Below are 7611 nucleotides of genomic sequence, written 5' to 3'. Positions count from 1 at the left end.
ACCTTGACTTCTCGTGATAGCCGTGTATTACCCCATTGTTTCCACTAGTGTCTTGTGGAAGTGAGAAGAACACTGGTCTGAAAGCCAAGAGACCTGGGTTCAAACAGCAGCTCTGACTCCACTCAGCAGTGTAACTGGCCACTTCATCACCAGGCTGCAATTTCTCACCAGTAAAATGGTCTGGTTGGACTGGTTAATCCCCCAGCTCTTTCGTCTCAGGCATCCTATGGTCCTTTGTAAATCCCTCCCCTGGGCTCTGAATATCTCATCCTTCTCAGTGAATCCTGGGATTTCACTCATTTGCCTCTCTATGTTGAAGTATCCAAAGCATCAGATTATTTGAGAAAATATCTCTGGTCCCTATTCTTCTCCCACATCCCACACTTCCCTTTTCTAGATTTGGAGCATAGAGAAGAAGTATTGTCTAAAGAAAGACTTCCCTAAAAAGTGTTAGATCTTAAATTTTCACCTCTTGGGCTGACCCCATGGCCACGTGGTTAAAGCTCCACGCACTCCACTTTGGTGCCCCAAGGTTTGCAGGTTCAGATCCTGGGCGTGGACCTACTCCACTCATCAGCCATGCTGTGGCAGCATCCCACATATAAAATAGAGGAAGATCAGCACAGATGACAGCTCAGGGCTAATCTTCCTCAAGCAAAAAAAGAGGAGGATTGGCAGTGGATGTTAGCTCATGGTGAATCTTCCTCACAAAAAATAAAAAGAATTTTCACCTCTCTATCAACTTCTTAGAATACTATTAATTTGCAAAGCTAATCAGAGATATGATATTTCTTATCATACTTCAAAACTACATTATGTATTTGTTCTTTCTGTCTCCCTCCTGTGTTTAACCGTTGTCTCTGATGGTAGCTTCTAAACTATTGCCTTAAGTGCATTCCTCCTGATGTGTAATAGTTGCGTGATCTGAGTTTAGGCACCAGATGGTCAAAGCATTGGCCTACCTATATTTCAACTAGTCTTTGGCTAATATTATTCATTTGGCAATGTCAATTTTACTTTAAAACTCAACTTATTAATATTTCCTCTTCTTCTCTTCAGAATTCATTGAAAAACGGCGTTCAAAACACAATCCAACTCCCTATGGGAAAGGCTTTCTATGAATTTTTATTTTAAAGACAAACTCTGTTATGCTTTAAGAAATAGTATCTGTCCCTAGTATGAAATAAACTGCAGGGAGTTGAACAGTGAAGGAGGAAATTTTTCCAGCTTCTCTTTAGTCAATAAGATAATTATTTTGGATACCAAGGGAGTTTAGAGGTTAGTATATTTATCCATATATAGTGGAAAATTCAAAATTCCATCTCTAAGCAAAAATGGATTTGGGAAGTATGTATCATTTTTATTATCCATCTCCTTGGATATGTTCTTTGCAGCACAGTGGGCTGGAAAAAGTGTGGACTTTCAGAATCAAAAAGGCTAATTTTTGCATCTTGACCCAGCTACATGCCAATTAATAACACTGGGAGAATCATTTAACCTCTTTCAGCCTTAGTGTTCTTATCTGTAAATTGGGAATAATGATGTCTATTTTTCAAGGTTGTTTTGAGGATTTTGGATAATACATATAAAATCCATGTCACATAGGATATGAACCCAATCAAGGTGGTAATGCAATTACTTTGGGGTTGTCACTTCTGCTGCTTCTCATTGTAACATCAAAATTAAAGTCCCAAGTTTTAAACTCTAACTTTGGAACTTCCAAAATGAAGCATAAACTTTATTTTCATACTCACTGAGTCTGAGGCCTTTCTCTATTGCCTTATATCTTACCAAACTGTAATTAGACCCCAAAAATCATATTTTAAAGGCGTGGTGCCTGCTGTTTTCCAGTGAAGGACCCAGAGGGACATAATCAGAGTGTTATTAAGTGACCGCACTCTGTGCTGCATTGCAGACATGAGACCTCTGTATGGGGGGATGTGTCTCCTGATTGTACAGTGAGGCTGAGATAGCCTCAGAACCCGGAAGTCATCCCCCTGTCACTAGAAAGTGTGGGGGAGGATGGCAAAAATCTTGAAAAATAAAAAATTCAGTGGGTTTGAGGGAGGATTAGTGAGTTACCAAGAAATTCATACCATGAAGTGAATTTTCACTTGCAAGAAACACATTATTTATCTAGAATTTTGGAATGGTCCTCTCTCCAGGTAACTGTTTGGAGTATCTGTGATGTGTTCTCCTTGATGGAACGTGAGTGAATGAGAAGCATATTTAAGCGGGTCTTGCAGCCAACTTCTTTCATAAACTTCCTCTGATGTATATGCCGTGTACCCTTGACAAGGAGAACACTGATGATGGAGACAGTATGCTCTGGAACTCAGAGCACTGACGTGGAAATTGAGAGCTCTCATGTCTATTGTTTCTGCCAAACATTGACTCTGTGAACTTGAAGCAAATTGATACACACACAAGGTGAAGGAAATCCTATCTGCCATGGGCTGAGAACTCAACCAAGAAAGATGCTACATGTGTATTATTATTGCTTACCTCGAGTAAGGAAAATGGTTATAATTGCTGCGCAAACATCCAGGCTATTTCCTTTGTCCTCTAAACCCAGCTTTCCTCTAAGAAGTGTAGTTTCACCTAAACCAGATGAGGATTCACACTGTTAACCTCAACAAAATCAACTTAAAAGCTTTTTGGAATTTGTGCTTTCATTTAATTGTCCACTAGTCAAGGAACACTTACTGCATGCCTACTGTTTTGTACCAGACACTGTGCTAGGGGATGCAAAAGGTGAGTAAGACTTGGTCCCTTCTCAAGGAGCTCAAAATAGGGTGGAAGAGACAGACATGTACACAAAACCAGAACACAGTGTAACAAATGCCGCAAGAGGACACCAGCAAAAGTTTTATGGATGAAGAAAGAGGTAGCAATGAGTCCTGCCTGAGAGGGACTCACTCAGGGCAGGTGTCAGAGAAGAGGCCAAAAATAGCTGGAGTCTGGAGTTGGCCAGTGAGAGATGAAGTGGGAAGAGTAATGTGAAGAGAGACATCAAGGGAGAAAGTATAGGACGTAGTCAGGGAAATACCAGCAATTTGAATTGGCTGGAATATAGGGTACATAAGAGGAATGGTTGTGTATCCACAGAGTTGTGAACATTCTTACTAGACTGCCAAGGAGTTGGATTTCTCCTATAGGCATAGGGGGATATTTTTATGGCTTCCAGGCAAGGCAGAGATCTGATGCTGTCTCTGTTTTAGAAATAAGGTCTGACAGAGTGATCAACTAGAGTAGGGCAGAGGTCACACACTGGCTGCTTTCACACCAGATATCTTCAAATGTATTTTGTTTGATATTCAAATGATTCTTAAATTATTTAAACTAGTTTGAAACTTAAAATTTGGGAGAATCTAGATTTCCGGCTTCTGCTGAAAAGTGGAGTTCTCAATTTCTGCCTGGCAACAATCAACTAGAACTGAGAATTACCTTCCACCTTTGGGTGGGGCATGCATTCTGCAGTTTGCCACAGTGCTCCCACTGTTTATTACTTACACACAAAGCATGTCACTCCTTGATGCTGTTTTTCAGAATCTTCCATTTGAGTATGAGACTTCTGGAATAAAGCAAATCTGGTGTAAGAAAGATTGCTGATGAATGATGTTGCAGCTGTACTGCCAGGAATGATGAGAACCTGAACTAGGGTGCAAGCCGTGGGGATGGAGAGGCGGGCAAGGATGGATTGGTTGATTCCTTAGATGTGTAAGGGATGAAAGAGATGGAGAAGTCAAAGAAGACTCTTGAGTTTTTATTTCGGATGATAAGTGGGTAGGATTACCATAAAATCAGAAGAGAAAGCTTTCGAAAGATGGCAGTATATTCAGTGTGGCCCTTTGTAGTTCAATGCTTTGGAAAATAATGATAAGACTGTTGAAAATATACTTGTAGGTTAGTAGCCTAGTTGGTTAGAAAGTACTGTGCTAAAGGATGAAAGCTTATCATTATGACCTGAGCAATTGTATACTTTCTTTTCATTGTCTGTTTCATATGCTTTATCTTGAACTCTAACAAGTTGTCAGCAAATATCTGTTCTTGAAACCAGGAAAACATGTAAGGCAATGAGGATGTATGAAATGCCTAGAATGGGCTTGTAACTGTGAATGATATTTCACAATGGGAACAGCAGAAACAGTCGTTAGTTCAGTTGATGTGAAATAAATGGGTAATGTTAAAATGCAGATTTAAAATGAGTCATAGCCATTAGGTAGAATTTCTTTGGGAGAAAAAAATAGTTAATACAAAAGATGAAACAGGGCTAGGAAATGAGGCTCCTGAGGAACCAAACTGAAGGACATGCTAAGGAACTTGCAGGATCCTGAAAGTGGGCGCCTCCTTAAATTTTGCTCCCTGAGTACCTTAGTTGCTTTATCGTAGTCCTGGCCCTGATGGGGAGTGTTTGCAAATAAACAAGTCATAAATGTTCATGATCATAGATCATAAAATGTTATTCACCATCCCAAGAAATTCCATGGGCATGATTACAATTAATCATTTAAGATTTATAATCTTATCTAATTCCCACGCCTGTCTCCACCGTGGGGTGATATAGGCAGAACAAGCTTTGAGTTGAGACTTGTGGATACTATCAAAGCCTCAAGCTTTGTCTCATGAGCTTCTAGGTGGGGCTGAGCTGACCGGAATATCACTGGAATATCCAGTGATAGGTGCTTCCTTGATAGCTGTTCATACTGGCAATCTGGACAGGATGGATCCCTCTCTCTTCCTGTAGCTTCTACTGATACTGATCTAGCATACTTACAGATTTTGAGACCAGTCACTAGCAGGTCAGCCAAGCTGCTGGAAGAAGGAAGTTTCTGGTTTATTTATTTATTTTATTTAACAGCTTTACTGAGATGTAATTGATATACAAAGAACTATACATATTTAATGTGTTCAGTTTGATGAGTTGAACATATGCAAACACCCAGGACACCATCACCACAATCAAGGTAATAGATATATCCAGCACCTCCCAGAGTTTCCTTGTGTCCCTTTGGGTTTTTTTGTTTTGTTTTGTTTTTGTTTTTTGTGGTAAGAACACTTAACATAAGGTCTACCCTCCTAACAAATTTCAAAGTGTACAATACCGTATTGTTGACTATAAGCACTGTGTTGTACAGCAGATCTCTAGAACTTACTCATGTGGCCTAACTGAAGCTTTATACCCATTGAAAAATAGCTCCCCATTTCCCTCTCCCCCCAGCTCCTGGCAACCGCTGTTGTATTCTCTGCTTCTATGAATTTGACTATTTTAGATATCTCATGTAAGAGGAATCGCAGTATTTGTCCTTCTGTGACTGACTTATTTCACTTAGCTTAATATCCTCCAGGTTCATCTATGTTGTTGTGAACAACAGGATTTCCTTCTTTTTTAAGGCTATATAATATGCCATTGTTTGTATATACCACGTTCTCTTTTTTCATTCATCTGTCAAGGGACACTTGGGTTCTTTCCATATGTTGCCTATTGTGAATAGTGCTGGAGTGAACATGGGAGTGTGGATCTCTCTTTGAGATCCTGATTTCAATTCAGAATCTTTTCCATGGCATGTCATTCAATCATAGAGAATGTGAGACCTGAAATGGACCTTAATGTCATCTAGTCCAGCCTCTTTGTTATATAAATAAGAAAACTGAGGCACAGAGAAGGAGAATAACTGGACTTGAATCACAAAGCAAGTATATTAGGTTCAAGTGAAGTGACAGAAAACAGTAATAGCGGTGAAATGAGACAATGTTCATTTCTCTTTCACCGAAGAAAGTAGGAGATCCAGGAAGTGGTAGGCAAGGACCCAGTCTCCTGCTGCGTTCCTCTGCCATGCTCAGCTTGTGGCTTCTATTGAGTGATCCAAGATGGCTGCTCCTGCATTCCAGTGGATGAGGTTGTCCCCTTTCTCTCTGAGGACGTTTCCATTCCACCTTCAACCCTTTGGCCAGAACTCAGTCTCATGGCCAAATTTAGCTGTAGGGAAGTCTGAAAAATATAATATTTGTTCTGGGCAGCTGTGTACCCAGCTAAAATTTGGAAGTTCTAAAGAAAGAGGGGAAGAGCAGCTATAGGAAAACAGCCATCAAGGCGTCCCACAGCAAATCAGTGGCATGGCAGGACTAGTATTGTTTCCTGACTTCCAGTCGAAGGCTCTTTCTATTACACTATAGATTTTTCTCATAGAAGTATGATCTTTAATTAAAGCCTATAAGACCACTTTGAATATGTGCAAATTCATCATTTTATACATCCGTACAAGATGCAGTGTTTCTCCTTTGCTTATGAAATTTTTGTATTTATTAATCCCTAGACCTTGTAGATAGGAGTCAGGCAGACCCATGTTTAATTCCTATGTGCCAATTTGTGACTTTGGGTGCATATAAATCAAAAATCTAAACTTCAGTTTCTTCTTCTCTAAAATAGTGATAAAATTATCATACTGGCATTATTTTAAGGATTAAATGGGACACTATGTGTGAATGAGCCCAGCACAGTGCTTGGTACCCAATAGGTATCTAGTGCTTTCTCCTTCCTTCCTTAGGTTTCCTCCAACCCTAAGATGACCTAGGTTTCCAGAAAGTAATTGAAGGGAATCGAAATCCTTGACAAAACTATTCTCCAGATACCTATAGTAAATTCATTTGGTTGCATAGTTTTGCTCTTTTTTGCTTTATAAAAATTCAAATGCTAGCCAATCTGGATGAAGAAGCTCTGGCACAACCACAGAACTTTCTTAAAGTTGTGATTCCTGAGCCCCAACCCCAGAGATTATGATTACATAGGTCTGGGGGTAACCCAAGAATATTTACTTTTTACAATTTTCTGATGAGTCTGATGTGCTGTTGTGTTGTAGGCAGATCAATATGGTGGAAGACTGGAGAAGAGAAAAATGGAGAGGCTAAGAGGCCAGTTAGGAGGCTACTGTGATTACCTAGGTGAGAGATGATGGAATAATATAATAGAGATAGAGAATAATGGATGGAATTAAAATATTTAGTGGGGAAAATTAATAGGTCTTGATGCCTGATGGGATGTAGGAAAAGGAGAGTTGATGCTGACTCTGATGGCAAACATCTTTCAACAGTAGCAAAATTGTAGCTCTTGAAATTTATCTGACCTGAACTTCCTGGTTTGAGGTAAAGGATGAGAGGAATTGTAATATGCAAAATATGGTCACTAATATTGTGAAAATTCTCAATTATCTGGAAGAATGACCCAAATCCGACAAGATAAAATCTAAGAGAGACAAAAGTCAAATCCTTTTCTTAGCTTAAAAAATTCACTATACAAGTCCATAAGAGGGTCATTTAATTTGACAGATGTTCATTTAAAAAAAAAAAAAAAAAGACTTGAGGGGAGAGAATTTGACCCCAAGATCAATAGTAATACCTAGGAGCACAGAAAAGTAAATACACTCTTTGGCTGCTCTCATAAAGAGGAGTGTGCAGAACAGAGGTAGCAGTAGCTCCTAAAATTATGTGTTCATTTCTGGGCACCACACATTGAAGGGAATCTGACAAACTAGAACTTCTGCAGAGGAGGATGATCAGGAGGATAAGATGACAGAAGTCATGTCTCATAAGGAATTGTTGAAGGAATCTAAG

At 39.5% G+C, this 7611-nt stretch overlaps 1 protein-coding gene and 1 long non-coding RNA gene across 22 annotated transcripts in view; one reads left to right on the top strand and one right to left on the bottom strand.

Moving 5' to 3' along the window:
* The window catches only part of LPP (LIM domain containing preferred translocation partner in lipoma), a 655109-nt gene that overhangs the window by 609715 nt on the left and 37783 nt on the right, over positions 1-7611 (top strand). The window lies entirely within an intron of this gene.
* The window catches only part of LOC123286024 (uncharacterized), a 38032-nt gene that overhangs the window by 27448 nt on the left and 2973 nt on the right, over positions 1-7611 (bottom strand). The window contains exon 2 of the long non-coding RNA XR_011503241.1: positions 2506-5992. This is a non-coding gene — a long non-coding RNA (uncharacterized lncRNA). The remainder of the gene's footprint in view (positions 1-2505; positions 5993-7611) is intronic.

This window comes from Equus asinus, chromosome 5, assembly GCF_041296235.1.
Source record: "Equus asinus isolate D_3611 breed Donkey chromosome 5, EquAss-T2T_v2, whole genome shotgun sequence".
In the NCBI taxonomy this organism is placed as follows: Eukaryota; Metazoa; Chordata; class Mammalia; order Perissodactyla; family Equidae; genus Equus; species Equus asinus.
The sequence above is the reverse complement of the archived record's forward strand: the minus strand, read 5'-3'. Positions and strand labels throughout refer to the sequence as shown.